The sequence below is a fragment of the Palaemon carinicauda genome, chromosome 39 (genome assembly GCF_036898095.1).
Source record: "Palaemon carinicauda isolate YSFRI2023 chromosome 39, ASM3689809v2, whole genome shotgun sequence".
Classification (NCBI taxonomy): Eukaryota; Metazoa; Arthropoda; class Malacostraca; order Decapoda; family Palaemonidae; genus Palaemon; species Palaemon carinicauda.
The window spans coordinates 1,094,648-1,115,543 of record NC_090763.1 but is presented as its reverse complement, the minus strand read 5'-3'; the positions used below and the strand labels follow the sequence as shown (position 1 = coordinate 1,115,543).

Genomic DNA, 20,896 nt, shown 5'->3' with positions numbered 1-20,896 from the left:
CAATTAGTATTCGAGCTGATTGCCATCAGTTAATTGTACAAACTGATCTTTAGCTGACATGAGTTCTTTTATAGTTTATATATGAAATATGTTTTAGTGTTGTTAATGTTTTTAAAATATTTCATTCTAATTGTTCATTACTTCTTATATCGTTTATTCATCTCCTTATTTTCTTTCCTCACTGGGCTATATTTCCCTGTTGGAGCCCTTGGCATTATAGCATCCTGCTTTTCCAACTAGGATTGTAGCTTAGTTAATAATAATATAATAATAATAATAATAATAATAATAATAATAATAATAATAATAATAATAATACTAATGATAATAATAATAATAATAACCGATTTTTTATTTCATTTGATAGTTTTCAATTGATTATATGAGCTGACAGTCAGCAATTGAACTAACCAGATATACGAATTGACAGTCAGCAAATCAAAATAAGGAGTCAGAAAAAGAGATTGCACAAATTGGAAGTAGACAATCGATGGCTATAGCTGACAGTCATAGACATATTGCAAGAGTTTAGACAGTCAACATGTGGTTGCATGACGACCAGTCACTATTGGAATGTATGACTCCCAATTCAGCAATCGACTGCGTAAGCTGACAGTTGCCATTAGTCAGCAACTGACTACATGGGCTGGTAGTCAGCAATTGACAGTACAACGTACCAATCAGTAATTCATTTCCTGGATGATCCGTGAGTGACTCTAAGGGCGTTAATGGAAACTTGATCGAGAGGAATCTACCCTATACATTAAAGAACAACATTTCTGGTTCTATATATACTGTATATATATATATAATATATATATATATATATGTATATATATATATATACATATATACATATATATATACTTTATATACAGTATATATATATATATATATATATATATATATATATATATATATATATACATATATATACTGAACATATAAATACATATACATACATATATATATATACACACACATATATATATATATATATATACATATATACTATATATATACTATATATATACAGTATATACACATATATATATATTCAAATAAGCCATATATATTTTGATATGTTAATGTCTGGATTCTCTTAACGACCTCGGGATCAGAGCCCCAGGCGAAATCTCACAAAGACAAGAGCTTGGCTCCGGCCGGGAATCGAACCCTGGTCGGCAAGCTCTTGTCTTTGTGAGATTTCGCCTGGGGCTCTGATCCCGAGGTCGTTAAGAGAATCCAGACATTAATATATCAAAATATATATGGCTTATTTGAATATGAAAAACACGTAAAAATGTGCAAAATTTATCATATATATATATATATATATATATATATATATATATATATATATATATATATATATATATATACTATATATATACAGTATATATATATATATATATATATATATATATATATATATGTATATATACTGCATATACAGCATATATATACATATATATACTGTATATATATACATACACACACACATATATATATATATACATATATATATATGTATATATATATATATATATATATATATATATATATACCTTTCATGTCACGCTCAACGGCAGTACCAGACATAATAACTACTTGGTTTCTCCCAGTCCTTTAGGAAGGAGGGAAGGGGAGTAGTCATACCCTGGGGAAAGTGGGTACCCCGAGAAGTACACTCAGAAATCACAATCTACCACAAATTGCAGAAACTGCCGTGTTGCAATAAGGAAGGCAGGAATGGTGGTAAGGGTTGAATCTCTGTGTGTGCGTGTGTAAGCAAACATTTCTAAATATTTAGACGTCACTTTGACGGGTCTCATACACTAGCTTGTCATAATACACGACCGTGACAAAGACATATCCACTTAAAATGTCCCTTCAGGAACATAAACCCAGTCACCAACCCTATTCCTAAAGGTTTAAATGTTTAAAGGCCGCTCTGGACAAGGGACAGTGACCGTGCTCTACCAAGTAGGACAATGCCCTAGAGACTGACCATATGTACATATGATAAGCTCCCAAGCCCCCTCTCCACCCAAGCTCGGACCAAGGAGGGCCAGGCAATGGCTGCTGGTGACTCAGCAGATAGACCTATAAGCTCCCCCAAATCTCCCATCCTTAGCTCACAAGGATGGTGAGGTTGCAGAGACCAAAGGAACTAAGGAGTTTGAACGTTTTATAGACGGGGATTCGAAAAATAATACAACAATCTTTCTCATATGTAAAAAAAATCCTCGTGTGGTAGACTCTACGTCGGAGAATGCAAGCTCCCCAAAACACCCCATCCTTAGCACACAAGAATGGTGAGGCTGCAGCAACCAAAGGAACTAATGAGTTTGAGCGTTTTATAGGTAGGGATTAGATAGATAATACCATAGCCTTTTCCTATATTTAAAAAAAGTCCTTGTGGGGTGGACTCTATGTCGGAGAGTGCCAATAGAAGTCTCATTCATAAGAAGAAATTATATATTCAAATAAAAAAGGAATGGTTATAAGGTTGACGACCCCTCCCCCATAAAACCGACTCCTAAGGATTGCAGAAACGATCAACTATCATTTAAAAACCTTGAAACCTTGAACAATTCATGCATAGTATATCTCGGTAATGTATTTCGAAACGCTTTAGGGAATCACGCATAGGTTGAGTAACGAATTGAAAACTAAGGAATTTTGAAAGAGTTTCTTGTTCATCCTAAATAGATATGAGATTGTGGGTATAGCTGAAAATATTTTTAAAATAGACAGTATCCAAGGCGTCACGATTTTTAAGATGCTTATGTTAAAACTTAACCCTGTTGTAAAGAAATCAGTGTCTATTTTTAAGGATTAAGATGTTGCAATATCAAAAATTCGATGAGAGAGAGAGAGAGAGAGAGAGAGAGAGAGAGAGAGAGAGAGAGAGAGAGAGAGAGAGAGAGAGAGAGTGTGTGTTACAAGAATTCTCGATGTCCATCCGCGGAGACTCCATTTGCTCTTTGAGAGAGAGAGAGAGAGAGAGAGAGAGAGAGAGAGAGAGAGAGAGAGAGAGAGAGAGAGAGAGAGAGAGAGAGGGGGGGGGGGGTTAAAGGACCGGATTTCACATACAGTATTTTCAGTGTGTATAATCAGTTCAAAAAGATAATCACTACTTATCTATCTTTGACCCATCTTCTGGTCACGTATTTCAACCACTGATACAGCAACAATAAAAGATAAAAAGAAATACTTACTTTACTTTTAGTTTGACCTCTGTTTTTTCCATACAAGCAAGGGAACCCCACTCTCTACAGGACCTCCAATATGACAAATCACCAACAGTATCAAAGACGCAAACAATACAAAGATCCATCAATGAAAAGAACTACAATAACGAGGTGTCACTACAGAAAAACAATTCAAGTGGAACACGGGTTCTAGTTTCCGCTCTAGATATATTGAAGCAGGATGTTGAGGGAGTAATGAACGAAGACGATTGGCGAATGAAAGCAGGCCAAAGTTAGGGAGGGCTTCGTTTCTTTATATACATATGCATATACAAACTCATATATATATATATATATATATATATATATATATATATATATATATATAAATTATATACACAGTATATGCTCCCCTATATAATAATGAGAAAACGTCTGGGTATATATATATATATATATATATATATATATATATATATATATATATATATATATATATATATATAGCGAGTCATCTGCTCTTTATTATATACAGGGAGGATATATATATATATATAATATATATATATATATATATATATATATATATATATATAGTGTGTGTGTATGTATATATATAAAATACATACATATACATACATATATATATATATATATATATATATATATATATATATATATATAAACCTCCCTATATACTATAAATGGGACTACGATATACCACCCATTTAGCTTTCACCATTCACGTGAATATTCCGGATGATGAATCACGATATACTTCCCGCCACGGAATTTTCCTCCCAAGAGAACGCTAATTCCCCTCTTATTATTCGGCGATTAAAGCCATCTGCTATTCCATTAACGCCGATTAAGCACCAAGAAATTTCTCTACAACACGCAAGTGACATACTCGATCCAAATTCCTACGCCTTTCATTCATTCGTGTGTGGTATGAGTACTCGAGACTACTACCTATTCAATTGCAACATAATCTGAGCATGCGCAGAAGTCTAATCTTGCTACACTCATTCATAGGCTCCAGAATATGGTCTAGATAAAAAGGGCAGAATTTCGATGAAATTAATGAAGTTGGCGATAAATAGCCTATATAGTTTATTTCTGTTTCCTTTCCTCACTGGGCTATTTTCACTGTTTAAGCCCTTGGGCTTATAGCTTCCTGCTTTTCCAACTAAGGTTGCAGCTTAGCAAGAATTATTTATAATAATAATAATAAATCGCAAGAACGTAACGAGAGAGGCAAAAAGTTACAGAGAGGTCAGGAAGAATCCAAAAGAGATTGGATGAGAGAGTACTTTGGATACGGCGTTTCTTGTGACATTTCTTGCATCACTTCTCGATGTAAAGAAAATACCTAACCAAGCAAGGAAGCCTGGCGTGAGAGAGAGAGAGAGAGAGAGAGAGAGAGAGAGAGAGAGAGAGAGAGAGAGAGGCGAAATACAATTCTGTTTGTTGAAAAGAGGTCTGCTCTGGTATGAAAACAAGACCAGTAACCAATCAGGGAGAGAGATACTAATTGTTATATTTTTTAGATTTGAAAAGAACGATAAATTATTATAAAGGTAAGTGAAAATAAATGATAAATGTAACCAGGAGAAAAGATATATAGATTGATGAATAGATGACCTAACCAAGAATGCTTAGTTAAAAAAACATAAAACTATTGTAGAAGAACGGAATAGAATACAATAAAAATTTAAGCACATGTTGCGGTGTATTAAAGAATGCATCTTGAATTAGAGTATATTATGCTAGGAATACAAATTTGTAAAATATAGAATCTATTGAAGCATGTTCATTACAGGTGCTGAAAAAGAAAGGAATTATCGATCAGGAAACTCGTATAAATTATGAATTCTTGAAAAGATTAAAAATAAAATGATATATATTGATAAACTCGGAATAATTGTTAATAAACGGTTAGAGCAATTCAATTAAATTTTAATAAACTGTAGAGCAATTATAATTGAATAACTATAAAGATCATACATTCAATAGGTACTTAATCATTACCATCATAATCAATATTTTACTTAACGATGTATCCTGCAGATAACCTATTGCTAAATATCGCATTAGCCTAGTGGCTTTTTAATATAAGTAAATCATAAAATTTTTATGATACTGAAGTGATTTTATGTGTTAGACAAGGTAGGATAGAGTAATAATAAAAAAAAAAATAAAAAAAAAATAAAAAAAATAAAAAAATAAATAGTTAGACAAGACAGAATAGAGTTGAAGAAAAAAAAGAGCGCGTGCAAGATGGAGGTGAATGAGGATCTATTTTAACTATGAATCGTGATATCTCAGGATTTCCGCGCCAGTTTATGGAATGAGGAGGAAGTATTTGATTCAGCCATTATCTCTCTCTCTCTCTCTCTCTCTCTCTCTCTCTCTCTCTCTCTCTCTCTCTCTCTCTCTCTATATATATATATATATATATATATATATATATATATATATATATATATATATACATGTACATATATATATATATATATATATATATATATATATATTTATATATATATATATATATTTATATATATATATATATATATATATATATACATACATATATATATATATATATATATATATATATATATAAATATATATATATATATATATATATATATATATATACTACACACACCTATATATACACACACATATATATACATATATATATATATATATATATACTATACACACATATATATATACATATACATGTATATATATATATATATATATATATATATATATATATATATATATGTACTACACACACCTATATATACATATATATATATATATATATATATATATATATATATATATATATATATATATATATATATATATATATATATATACACACACATGCATATCTTTCTCGACATACTTCATATGAGGAAACAATCTTTAGATAATCAACATCTCAATCAACTTATCCACAATGTGATTTTCACCCATAATAACACACGTAATGACAATCGAGGAAGAAGACCCGAACCACCAACCTCAAAGATCTCACTAATTAATCGAGCAAAATAAGAAACAAAGGCGAAACGTTTTCTCCATAAATGAAAGTTCAGAGGAGGAAACGTTAAGACGAACAGGAAGCAAATATATCGTGTAACGAAGACAAGAAAACAAGATAATTGCCCGGCTCATTTACTCATTTGGAGTTTTCTAATCTTCTAATTAGATGGGAACTTTCATGGGATGATCACGATGATTCTTAACTCACTAGTAATGTACTCGAATATTTCAAATGTCCAAAACTAGGTAACTAACTTCGAATCTATTCATATTCATGTTATTATTCGGTCATGTCATCAGTATGTACAGTCTTTGGGTAGAGTTCTCTTGCTTGAGGGTACACTCGGGCACTCTATTCTATCTCATTTTTCTTCCTCTTGTTTTATTTTTTATTTTTTTATAGTTTATATATGAAAGATTTATCTTAATGATGTTATTGTTCTGAAAATATTTGAAATGTACATGGTTTCTTTTGCACTTTATCTATTTTCTTATTTCCTTTCCTCACTGAACTATTTCCCCTGTTGGAACCCTTGAGCTTATAGCATCCTGCTTTTCCAACTAAGGTTGTAGCTTACCAAGTAATAATAATAATAATAATATGACGATCACAATTACCTGACTTTTATTAAGTCTATATTTTATTCATGCTTTTATCTTGAAATTCAATCATGATAACGCATGGGAAAATGGAGTCAGAATCATACATACATGTATTCCATAATTCAGCAATACTAGCAGTTTAAGTCTATGCGATCATTATAACAAATTCAAAATAAATTACTGATTTGTATTGATATTTTGAAGTTCAATCATACCACTGCGTTGAATCTAAAATTCTGAGCACTCATCAATAATTGTTTCACATTCATCCATCGCAGTGTATGACAGTTCAAGTGTATCTCCAGGAGTTTGTGCCTTAGCCACTGTACCATGGTCTTCCACTGTCTTGGGTTAGAGTTCTCTTGCTTGAGGGTATACTCGGGCTCACTATTCTATCTCATTTCTCTTCCTTCTGTTTTGTTAACGTTTTATCGTTTATACAGGGAAATATTTTATTTTCCCTTGTTTTCTTTCCTCACTAGGCTATTTTCCCTGTTGGAGCCCCTGGGATTATAGTATACTGCTCTTCCAACTAGGGTTGTAGCTTAGCAAGTAATAATAACAATAATAATAATAATGATAATAATAATAATAATAATAATACCATTGAAATGCATGGCAGTTCAACTGTATCCCCAGGAGTTTCACATTCATCCATTGAAATGTATGACAGTTCAACTGTATCTCCAGTACAAATCCTAATTACAGCATCCTTCTCAATGTTGCAGCATGTCGGAGTTCCCTCTTTAATGGCGTGGGAAAATAAGGAAAAACGGAGGTGCGGCTCAGTGCAGATGACATTGAACAGAGGTGTTTTGATCAACACTTGAAAAGCACCGGAAAGTAATTTGTCACGCTGTTTTGGCAAAAAGTTAAAGGGTAAATTTACTACGACCATTTTTTCCCAGAAAAAAATATAGGAATCAAGAATTTTTATCAAACAGACCAAATGTTGAGACATTCATGAAATGCTAATTTTTTAAAATGGATATACACTCACATACTCCCAGAAAAAAATATACATATCAAGAACTTTTCTGTACCAGAACAAGTGTTGAGACCTTCATGAAATGCTATTTTTTTTTTCAAATAAATATACACACTACCAGACAAAAATATACATATCAAGAACTTTAATGTACCAAACTTGCAAGTATCGAGACATTCATGAAATGCTAATGATCTAAATGGACACACACACACACACACACACACACACACACACACAAAATATTCAAATCTAGAACTTTTATCTACCAAACTAAGTGTTGAAACATTCATGAAATGCTAATTTTCTAAACGGATATACATACCCACTTCCAGAAAAATATACAAATCAAGAACTTTTATCTACCAGACCAAGTGTTGAGACGTTCATGAAATGCTATCTTTAAAATAGATATACACACACCCAGAAAAAAAACATATACATATCAAGAACTTTTATTTACCGAACCAATTATTGAGGCATTCATGACATGCTAATTTTGTGAACAAAATTACGCTGTACAAATCATTAACAAAGGAGTTTAAATATTAAAGAAGTCTTCTGTTAGGAATACAAAAGGAACCTGGGGATCTCCAGGCACTGGTAATTAAAGGAAGATTGCAAATTAAGACGTCATATTTGCTTTCCTACCGCTCAGAGGAAAATCTCCTATAAACACAGAAGTGAATGGAGATCTCCAGGGGTTTGTGCCTGATGAATATATGCTTGGGATGTTTTACTTTTGAATCAAAAGTTTTTCTTGGCTAATCTGACATATTTCAGCCACTGTTTATGTATAAGTAATATTCGATGTATATTTGATCTGTAAGCATAGGCTTCTATCACTCTTATTAAACCTTTAGTTCACTTTCTTATTTTTGTGTTAGTTTGGAATAATAATAATAATAATAATAATAATAATAATAATAATTAAGGAATAGAAATAATTTGAATGTTACTTTCAATTGAGTTCTCTTATAACTTAAAGTAACTGAAAATCTGACAAGTGAAAAGAAGTATTAAGTATGAAACAATCTCGTTACGTAAACATAGTAACGTATCAACTTCATAAAACAATGCAGTTGTTTACAATCGACATGCATTCAGAATCAGGGGTAAATAATGATATGCTTAACATAATATACATGAAAGCAATGTAGTACCGTGTATCACTCCCGTTATACATATATGTGTGTGTGTGTGTAAAACACACGATATATATACGTATATATATATATATATATATATATATATATATACATATATATATATATACACACACATATATATATATATATATATATATATATATATATATATATATATATGTGTGTGTACACACATATATATATATATATATACATACATATACATAGTTATGTATTTGTATGTGTATATATATATATATATATATATATATATATATATATATATATATATATATATATAAACACGAACCTAAACATGGCCCGTTCGTAATGCAATGCTAGAAATTTGAAGAGCTGTCAATTAACGTGCTGGAATAGGTTACCACATTGAAATCAAAATGTCGTAGAATTTCTCAGTATTTAGTGAAAATTGAAAAAAAGATATCCCTCTGAAAAAATTACAATATTACACTTTACCACTTTAAATACAACTATGATATACGTCATCTCTTCTCAGAGAAGCTAAAGATTATGTCATCATTACTGAAAAAATTATTCATCAGACTTCCCACCATGACAGAAGGTTGACTGGGCGTCCTCCTCATTAACGCTCCTCAACATTTCCTTTACAACAACGAACACCAACACCTTCATTGCCCGCGTCAGCAGATTTTAAGCAGCATTGTCACATACCGGAAACATACGTACCCACACGCCCTCAAACACATGTGGTTTATTGTTTTATTGCTTAGAGAAAATAAACATAATGATCTCGAAGAAAATTTTCAAAGATTCTGTATATTTTCCTTATTAAAAGAACTAACTCAAGTTATTTCCGTGTCTCAGTATTTCCCATTATCTCTTCTGCAAGTCTTTCGACAATGATTTTATGGGTGAAATCTTTAACACCATGGTTGGTTGGCATAGATTAAGACATCCTTATGAATGCACGTGATTTTTTCATGATCAGTAAGAGTGGCAAGGTATGGACGAGAATAAGAAGCCTGGTTTGGACTTCTAGACTTGTATCATCCAATCTAGACGCGCATAGAAAAATGATGTTATAACAGTAGCATGGCATTTGTATTACCATTATTGACGAACAAAAACTATAATTAGGCATATGTACAAATATATTCTAAGATTCCTTTTTTTTATATTTATTTTAGTTATTCCTGTGATTATCAGGATATCGTAATTATAATACCAATTACTATCAACATTTTTATGATTATTATCATGTTCAATAGTTATCTTCATTATTGTCATCATTATCCTTTCATAAAATGTAAATGTATTAGTCAACTGCAATAAAAGAAAAGAAGTTTTATTTCCCCTTAAGCAACTGAACATCCGCAACCTTCAAACTAAATTTGGTTAAAGTGAACACACCCAACTTACGCTGACTCAGCCTTCAAAACTCGAATAACAATAATGGTAATGACAACAGTTATGGGGATAAAAGATACATATGGGGACAATAATTAAACAAACCGACACACACACACCCACACACATATATGTGTATGTATGTATATATATACATATATATATATATATATATATACACACATATATATATATATATGCGTGTGTATATATATGTATATATATATATATATATATATATATATATATATATATATATACACATATATATATATATATATATATATATGCGTGTATATATATATATATATATATATATATATATATATATATATATATATATATATATATATATATATTCACACACACACCTGTAATATTCTTTTCTCCCTAAATGGTTAAAAAGTAATTTAGGTCGGAACGCTAGAAAGTATCATTACAACGTCTCTTAAACTTATGTCATAATACATTTAAGCGACGTGAACCCCAAATTACGTTCTTGTGATTTTCTTTTAATATTCATTTATTTATACTTTTAAGGCTGAATACATACTGGAAAAACTCCGACTCATTCGTGGTCAAACACACACACACAAATTTATATATATAGATATATGTATATATATATATATATATATATATATATATATATATTATATATATAGAATATATAATAAATATATATATATATGTATATATATATATATATATATTATATATATAGAATATATAATATATATATATATATATATATATATATATATATATATCTATATGTGTATATATCATATATATATATATATATATATATATATATATATATATACATATATATATATATATAAATATGTATATATATATATATTATATATATAGAATATATAACATATATATGTGTATATATATGTATATATCATATATATAATATATACATATAAATATATATAGTATATATATAAATATATATATATATATATATATATATATATATATATATATATATAAAATGTGTGTTTGTGTCTATGTGCAAGTAAAAGTTTGTGGTTGTATGCATACTGTATTATCTATAAGAGAGAAAGTGTGTGCTTCACCAGTATAACGTACCCCCAATGCTCACATATAAGAGATACAAGATCTATTTGTTGCAAAGAATGCGGCAAACCCCTTTAAATTCTATAGCAGCGCTCTAAGCAAGGGCGGACCAGTTCCTGGTTACAGGAGCTAAGCAGTATCACCGGGTAAAAGTTCGTCCATCACTGTCTATTATCTTATCGTGGTTGAGTAGTTTAAAGGCTGCACATGAATCGAAGAAGCAAAGGACAGTGAATCTGTCCTAGCTAGCAGGATCACGCCCAAGAGACTAACCATATATACATATGATCAGAGTCCAAGCCTCCTCTCTACACAAGCTAGGACTGGGATGGTCAGGAAATGGCTCATGATGAAACAGCAGGTAGACCTACGAGTGTAGGCTACCCCAAACCCCACATCTTTACCTCACAAGAATTGTCAGGTTGCAGACACTAAAGAAACTAACGAGTTGGAGCATAACACGAACCCCAGACCGGCGATCGTCAGGTAGGGACGTTTGCAATAGGCCGCAGCAACCGCCAGTTGTTGTCTTTAAGAATAGGGACTGTGAAAGATTCATTGTTAGCATCCACTTCAGGAGGTAACACGATGTCACAGTTCCCACATCTATTCTCTGCTAAGAGGTCCTGATGTCACTTGTGTGCACATGTAATTCCTATTAAGGGATCACGATGTTACTATTCCCACATTTACTCTTTTCAAAGGTCCCACGGTGGTATTTAATCCATGTATTCTGTGAAAATCTTATTTTAGATTTTAATGAGCAATAACAATAAACTGACTTATATTTTTAATATCAAGGGTAAAATTCCTTCTTAAAAATTCACTTGAAACCACTCACTCTAGTGTAGAGAAAAAGACGTAAAGAAACAAAACATCTATGTATCAAACTCTTCATCTCCCTTCCAGATCGTATGTTTAAGACCAAGGTCTTTTAAATATACCCAGAGTATATTTAAAGAGCCATGCTCAAAATAACATACTCCAGGGAACGTTTGGAAGCTCTTAGAAACAGTATTTTGAATATTACCTAGAAAAAGTATATTTAATGTCATGAAGTCTATTTAAAAGGGGCTGGAAATTTTCAAAACGTTATTGAAATTATCTGTTAAGATTAATATTTAATTTTATGACATTAATTGAAAATTGACATTTGGGAGTTTTAACCAGCGTTTTTTTAAGATATGTAAATATATATATATATATATATATATATATATATATATATATATATATATATATATATATATATATATATCTTTCTGAGTCTAATCCAGTATCAAACCAAGTCAGATACAGTGAGTGAAGAAGGTTACATCACTGAAATTCAATTAATATGTTTTAAGACTTCAGCAAGTTACTAGAAAGTCAAAATACTAATTTAATGCATCAATTCCTTCAGTTTTTGTTCTATTAAATTTTTCTCACCGGGGAACATAGTTTTACATTTTATCTCATACTATCATCGACCCTTCATTATTATTTAGCCTTTTTTACTTTTAGCATATACATACATGATATTCTGTGGAAGTACGCTTTAAAAGCTGATAGCATTTGACAATCACAGCTTTAAGCATGTTACACACATATGTATATATATATATATATATATATATATATATATATATATATATATATATATATATATATATATATATATATATATACATATATATACACATAATATGGGTTCATATTAGAAAAAAATATATTGAACTTTCATCCGTATACAAAAACGCCAGAAAAACTAGTTTGTAAAGCAACCTTAACTAAAATGGCTGTATCTTAGTAACTAAAAAAACAAAAATAATTACACGTTTTTAGTTGAGCCATTTCGTTGTTAGTTTTGCGGCAATACGCTATAAATTCCGAAAAATGAACAAAAACTAGACCACCGTTTAACTTTCCCTTAGATCACTACCTACGCGGCATGGAAATTACCATGCGTCTAGCGAAGGGGAGAAATACTTTCGTATCTCTTGACTGACTTCTGAGTTTTTCTGGTTGTTATTACAGAAGAGTGATTTGTATTTATCTTTTTTTGCGTTAGAGAGAGAGAGAGAGAGAGAGAGAGAGAGAGAGAGAGAGAGAGAGAGAGAGAGAGAGAGAGAGAGAGAGAGAGATATATATATATATATATATATATATATATATATATATATATATATATATATATATATATATATATGAATACGTACGAAAAAGAGAGAGGGATACATATATATATATATATATATATGTACGTAAAGAAAGAGGGATATAAATATATATACATATATATACACTGTATATAAGAGAGAGAGAGAGAGAGAGAGAGAGAGAGAGAGAGAGAGAGAGAGAGAGAGAGAGAGAGAGAGAGAGAGAGCAGTTCTTTTATTTTCTTTTAAATTCCTGTCTAATACTCTGTCCTTCACAAACCACTCTAACAACAACAAAAACAACAACAACAAACTACATGAAGAAAAAACTGACGTGGAATGACACTGCACCCTTATAATCACTCACCTGAGGTCATAAAACTAACACGAAATATTGAAGGGGCACCAGAGGTGGTGGTCCCGTACCCACAGGTAACCTATTGCTTCATACAAAAGCCTGTGGAAATGAAAAATAAAAAGAGGAGTAACCAGGAAGACATCGGGAGGGAGGAGGAAGGGAGCAACTAACATTAAAGGATTTCTTGCGGGGGTAGGATGTGGGCGTCCTGACAGGGTCACTCGCCTTGCATGAACACATATGCATATAGACGCTCATGGGCGTGCGCCCTAGCTCAAATATTGATAATTGAGAACATTTACGATTGCTTGATTAGAAGCTATCTGGCGCCATAACGGATAAGCTCACAATGAAATATGAGCAGGACGTGCTTGCATACTTATATGGGTATACACATGCATGCATGCTGTTTAAGTAAACGGCTTAAGTTTAATACAGGTATCAATATTATATAAACGTACACACACAACGACCATATAAGTACACATAAATATGTATACGAATATACACTAACATGATAAGTGCGGATACATTTAGCAAATGAAAGTCGACTCTGTACATTAAGAACCCCCATAGGTGTACAGTATACATACGTGACCCCTGCAAGAAGTCTCAAAGATATTCATAAATGAAAGACATGTATGCATAAACAAACGTCCCTTGTGAGATTTGTATAGTGCAGCTAATAAATCCCGTCTGTGTGTTCACAAAAATACAGAGGCATATCTCTATAAAGAATCTTAGCCCCGTCTATGAACTATTTTAAAGAATAAACCTAAAATAAATTCAGCCATTCACTATACTTCTTTAAAACTACGAAGCCATTCATGATCTATAGTTATTACACCATATACAATAAGGCTCATGTGATGGCTATTGTAATATAATAGCGACATTGACCAATCTATCATTCAAGAGACGTGGCCAAGGATAGAAATCATGAGTAATAGCCTTCACTGGATTCATCCATACCTGAAGTTGCTATTTTCATGTATCTTATTAAGGGTGATCAAATTGATATCAAGACGTATACATTTTGTGCTACAAAATAAAACCAATGGTATATTGTTCTTTCGGTTTGTTCCTATACCTAAGACTTGTATTTAATTCTCCTTTCGCCCTAATATAATTTGTAGACCATAGCAAAAGTTAATTATCTATATTTCAGATTTCAGTTTTGTGTGTTTTGCTCTTTTTTTCCTGCATAATTATTTGCGCACCGTTTAAAATATAGTTGCATATTTTCATCTTCTTTATGAATATATATTCATGTGTCATCCCTGTTACATTAAGCTTATAACTTAGATTTTCATGCATTTAACAGAATACTCAAAAGAAATAAAAGTCAAAACTACAACTTGTCACTTTCTTATACATTGAAAAACACTTCCAAATAGTTGATGATTTTAGAAATGGCACAATTAGAAGTACTTTAACATATTGCTAGCGGTATGGATCGGTATAAGATGTAGTTGGTTACAACGAGGCACGAGAAATGCCAAAAGACTGCTTGTGGATGAAGGTATTCAAAGTAATTAAACTTCAACTGAAAAAAAAAAGCTCTTCTGTATCTCGTTCAACAGACATTTATCCCAACAGAAAACTGTAACGTCCCTGATTGGTGAACGCCAGACTGGGGTTCGAGTCCCGCTCAAACTCATTAGTTCATTTGGTCGCTGCAACCTTACCATCCTTGTGAGCTAAGAATGGGTTATTTTAGGGGGACCCTATAGGTCTATCTACTGAGTCATCAGCAGCCATTGCCTGGCCCTCCTTGGTCCTAGCTTGGGTGGAGAGGGGACTTGGGCGCTGATCATATGTATATGTGGTCAGTCTCTAGAGCATTGTCCTGCTTGATAGGGCGATGTCACTGTCCCTTGCTTCTGCCATTCATGAGTGGCCTTTAAATCTCTCCATAGACCCAAGGGACAATCTCAATAAGTGAATACATTTATATTCTGGAAGCAGACTTGCAATGCAGGAGAAACTAGCTTCTCTATACCCGCCGGATGTTCGCGAAGGCCACTCACCACCCAAAAAAGGCACTATACCCTTAAGCCAGTTTTGTTTCAGAAATAAACGATTCTTACAAAAGAACTGTTTGTCTTGTTGGTCTTTATACACCTAAAGTAAGTGTACCCATCTCTTTACTCATATTCTGAGAAATAGATATTAGATATTTCCTATCGGGGGACTCTGGTTCCTAGAATTAGTTGGGTATCCCCGGAGGATCTGGGCATTGTATACACGCCCACAGTGCTGCCCACAATACCCTGGTTAAATCTTTGCCCTCACGATACGTCCCCAAGTGTCCTCCCACATAACAAACCCCATTTTCCTGACGACATCAGCTCTCTTACTTTTATCTGGCTCCTCGTGCCACACCTTACCCAAGGCCAGGGTATTGTGGAAATACACTCTGACTGCATTATCTGATCAAGCTAGCCCACTTTCTGAGAATAAGAAAATAGAAACATAGAAGTAGAAATTAATATAAAAATATCTTATTACTCCCGAAAAATACTGGGCCCCTTCTAGAACATGCGTCAACAATGATTTATGACTAAAGGAATGGGTATAAGAATTGGCGAAGAAAGTTGAAGTTCTTGAAAGTGTAGGTGTTTGCAAACTTGTTTCTTCGGCGCCCCAAACTTCTTGATATTTACTTCTTTGCCGTTATACCACCGAACGAATACCTTACGCAGTTAACTCACCTGTAGCTATGGTCTGAGACACCGATGATCCCTAATTAATCCGACCAATGAATTCTTAATAACAGGTGTTCAAAGACCCGCACGGAGAGCGACTAACACACAAGCGGGCCAACCGCGAGCTCACTCAACACTGACTCTTGGATCTGCATCAAACCCTCACCTGTCTGTCTCAAGTGGGGTGGGCTGAATAGCAGGTAACCACATGGTACTGTTAGGCGAGACTCTGAGAAACTTGAGTACAGAGTAATTAAAATTATAATCAAATAAATGTATTGAAGGAGAAAGCGGGGCGTCTTTTCATAAAAAAACGTTCATTCAAAAGTGGAAAAGCAATAGAAACAAGTCATTTACATCACTTCGTTGACACGCAATAGCTCTTTATGTTGCATGATAGATTGTTCCAGACCAGAAACCCCAAGGTCGTAGGTCAGCACGAGTAAACACTAAAGTACCGTAAATTGAAAATCCGACCCAGTGTCCCAGCCAGGTCATATGCAAATGAGAAATTTAAGAATCATATTGGAGGAATTAGAATGTCATAGCGTCTACTATATTATGCCCAATGATGTTACGATGTTGGGTCCAGCTCTTGAAGTAGCCGTATTATGATACATTTCCAACATATGCAACAAGCTCATTTATGTGATGTTGCTAACAAATCCAAGGATAATGTTGAAAACAACAGCGAAATAATCTCATGTGAAACTTTATATATATGCATATATACATACATATATATATATATATATATATATATATATATATATATATATATGTATATATATATATATATATATATATGTATGTATGTATTTGCATCTGCATATAATTATGTATATATACATAGACACACACGCATATATATATATATATATATATGTGTGTGTGTGTGTGTCTGTGTGTTTGTGTGTGTATGTATACTGCATGCATATGCAGTATATGTCTGCATAATATATATATATATATATATATATATATATATATATATATATATACTGTAGCCTATAGTATAAACAAAACACGGTTTCTTTCAGGAAATTGAGGGCTGAAAGTAAAACTAACCCATTAGGTTGGTTAGTCAAGATTCATTCAACATTAGGTTGACACAGGCTCCTGCCCAAAAAGTTGCATGCCATATCAATCTTCCAGTTTCTGTCCAGAAGACCTCAATCCTTCAACCCGCCTATACTACCTAACCGGATGGATAAATCATTATTATTCATATATGGATCCTCACATGTATAAATTGTGAGAGGGTTAAAATACCTAATCTTGACTGACATTTCAATTCTGGATATCAAGGAATCTCATAAATCAATTTAGATTGTTACACGAATAACCCCTTCTCGCCAATTGAATAGATAGCAATGAAAATAGAATTTTGTAATTAGAAAACGATTGAATAAGATGAAGATTATCAAATCATCCTATATTGTTGAAGAAACTTCACTTCCAGAAAAGTTTAGCCGGTTATTATAAGGCACAATGGGTCGTTATGATACTCCCAAACCAATAGAGTAAAGTAATACGTAAACAAGTAAACAATGGTAAAAAAAAAAAAAAAAAAAAAATGCCAGCTTCCTTCGATAACATTCCAACATGAGACCCTTTGTTTATGTTATCGGGATGGCATAAGCAATGAAGAAACAGCGTTTAGAGATCATGATAATCACGTCACATACAGCATAGTTCTTACCATATACTTTGAATTACAAAACTAGAGAACCAAGGTCATGCGGGTGTAATTAACAAGGTGATTATGACCTCCCAATTAATATTTGAAGAAGATTGCATAGTTAATTTTAAAGCAAATGACTTTGGCTGTCAATCAAGCTCTACAGAACTCATGCACTCTTATTGTGACCCTTTGCTAGTCTAGCCATACTCCTGAGGTCTACAGTATACAATAACAGGAGCTGAAGTGACTGTCAGATATTATAATAATAATAATAATAATAATAATAATAATAATAATAATAATAATAATAATAATAATAATACAAGTAGCATACTGGTCAGACTCTCATTTGATTTCACTGTCAAGACTATTGTTTGATTTCACTGACCAGACTATCATTTGATTTTACTGGACAGACTATTATTTGATTTCACTGGCCATATTATTGTTTGACCTATGATGAATGCTTTAATGTTTGGCCTTTATAGGTTACCTATCAAGGCAATGACCAAAACGTTACTCTACTGCCACGAACGACTTGGCATATTGCTTCGGCATTTATACATCATCCAGCAAGTACTGACAAAATTCTAAAGATACTTAAATTTATTCAATTTTTATGGCAACACGTTAATTCCAGAGACCAACCAATTGGCCCTACCTACTACGCTTCATCTTTAGCAACGTGATTGAAAATATTAGTCCTTCGATTTTCTGATTATTATGTGGTTTACAGAACTAGGTCCAAGCTTAAAATTCCTTTTCTTGCTCCTGTTTTCCCAAATAGGACTAGTGCTTCCTTCTTTTGTAGACTCCCATTATTATTATTTTTTGCTTTCGGTATAGTATAACTAAGAGATTTATGTTGAGTATCCCTGTGACTTTGCCATTTTAAAAATCAAGCTTTAATTCTGTAAAATATAAAAGTTCATTCTATCTACTTCTTAAGCCTCATTGTGGCCTATGGCTGATTCTGGATTAGATTAGATTGGAATTATGAATTTGGGTCATATCGTCCAGTACAGATAAAGTACAAGACTGAACAGTAAGTGCAGCTAAGGATCAAAGAGATACTGCTAAGATTCTAACTTGGTCCAAGCCAGAGAGCTTCCATCCAGAGACAGAATTCTGTGATCCAGTTGTGACGGTGCCGAGAGAGAGGTTATGACTCAAAGGCAGGATGCAATCAACTGAGTTGTTTATTAAAGAACACTCTCCTTTATATACAAAATCTCAAAGCAACAAGAATTTTCATGTTCAAATATTGACAATGTTACAGAGGAGAAAAGCAGACATGAATTTTCATGTTCATTTTAGTGCGAGGGAAGAGCGAAGATACAAGCATAATATATACAAAAGGAATTATGTACAATTGTGTGACACACGGTTGGTACATGGGTCCCCCCCTAAAAATGACATACTGTACAAGTTAAATAGGGCACCCAGATCTAGAGAGGCGAACTGTAGGCGGGTCATCTGGCAGGAGATAAGCAGGTTTTAGACGATCAATGGAGACCCAGTCGTCTTTGCCACGAATGTATAGTAGGAATGCTTTCGGACTGCGTCGGATCACAGGGAAAGGGCCCGTGTAAGGAGGCGTTAGTGGTGGCTTGGTAGTGTCGTTGCGTAGGAAGACGTGCGTTGCAGAGTGCAAGTCTGTTGGTATGTGATGCTTTGCTGGGGGCTTGTAAGTCTGGCAGCACGGAGTAAATTTTCCCATGACGTGACGTATGCGCTGGAGATCGTTGGAGGAGGTTGTAGAAGGAAAAAATTCGGCAGGGACGACCAACGGGTCGCTATACACCATTTCAGCTGCCGAGACGTCGAGGGCGTCTTTAGGAGTGGTCCTTAGTCCCAGGAGGACGCAGGGAAGCTGAGTAAACCAGTTGCAATCCTTGCAGCGGGACATCAAAGCTGCTTTGAGGGTGCGATGAAAACGTTCAACCATTCCATTGGCAGCGGGGTTGTAGGCCGTTGTCTGATGTAGGGTGATGCCCAGGAGATTCGCTAATGATGTCCACAATTGAAAGGTGAAAGTGGTTCCCCTGTCAGAAGTAATATGTTCAGGGATACCAAATCTTGCAATCCATCCAGAGAGTAAGGCAGATGTACATGAGGCGGACGTTGCAGTTTCCATGGGAATGGCTTCAGGCCAACGGGTGGAGCGGTCGATGATGGTAAACAGGTAACGATGTCCTTGTGATGTGGGTAGGGGGCCTACAACGTCGACGTGAATGTGTGCGAAACGACGCTGAGGTTGAGGAAAGGTGCCCACTCCTGAATCCGTGTGTCGATGTACTTTGGAAGTTTGGCAAGAAGTACAGGCGCGGACCCAATCCTTAGCATCCTTAGAAATGCCGTGCCAAATGAACTTTGCCTTCAGCAGCTGTGCAGTAGAACGGCACGAGGGATGTGAAAGGCCGTGAATGAAATCAAACACTTGTCGGCGCATGGGAGCAGGAATCATAGGTCGCGGTCTGCCAGTACTGACGTCATAGAGGAGGGTGGTGTTGGAGTCTTCGAGG

At 33.4% G+C, this 20,896-nt stretch overlaps 1 protein-coding gene across 1 annotated transcript in view; it reads right to left on the bottom strand.

The window, feature by feature from the left end:
• Positions 1-16,843, bottom strand: part of LOC137630912 (CD109 antigen-like) — a 141,377-nt gene extending 124,534 nt beyond the window's left edge. Inside the window, 1 exon segment of the mRNA XM_068362446.1 lies at positions 16,694-16,843. The gene's annotated coding sequence lies outside the window, so the exon portion shown is untranslated.
• Between the last annotated feature and the right edge of the window lie 4,053 nt (positions 16,844-20,896).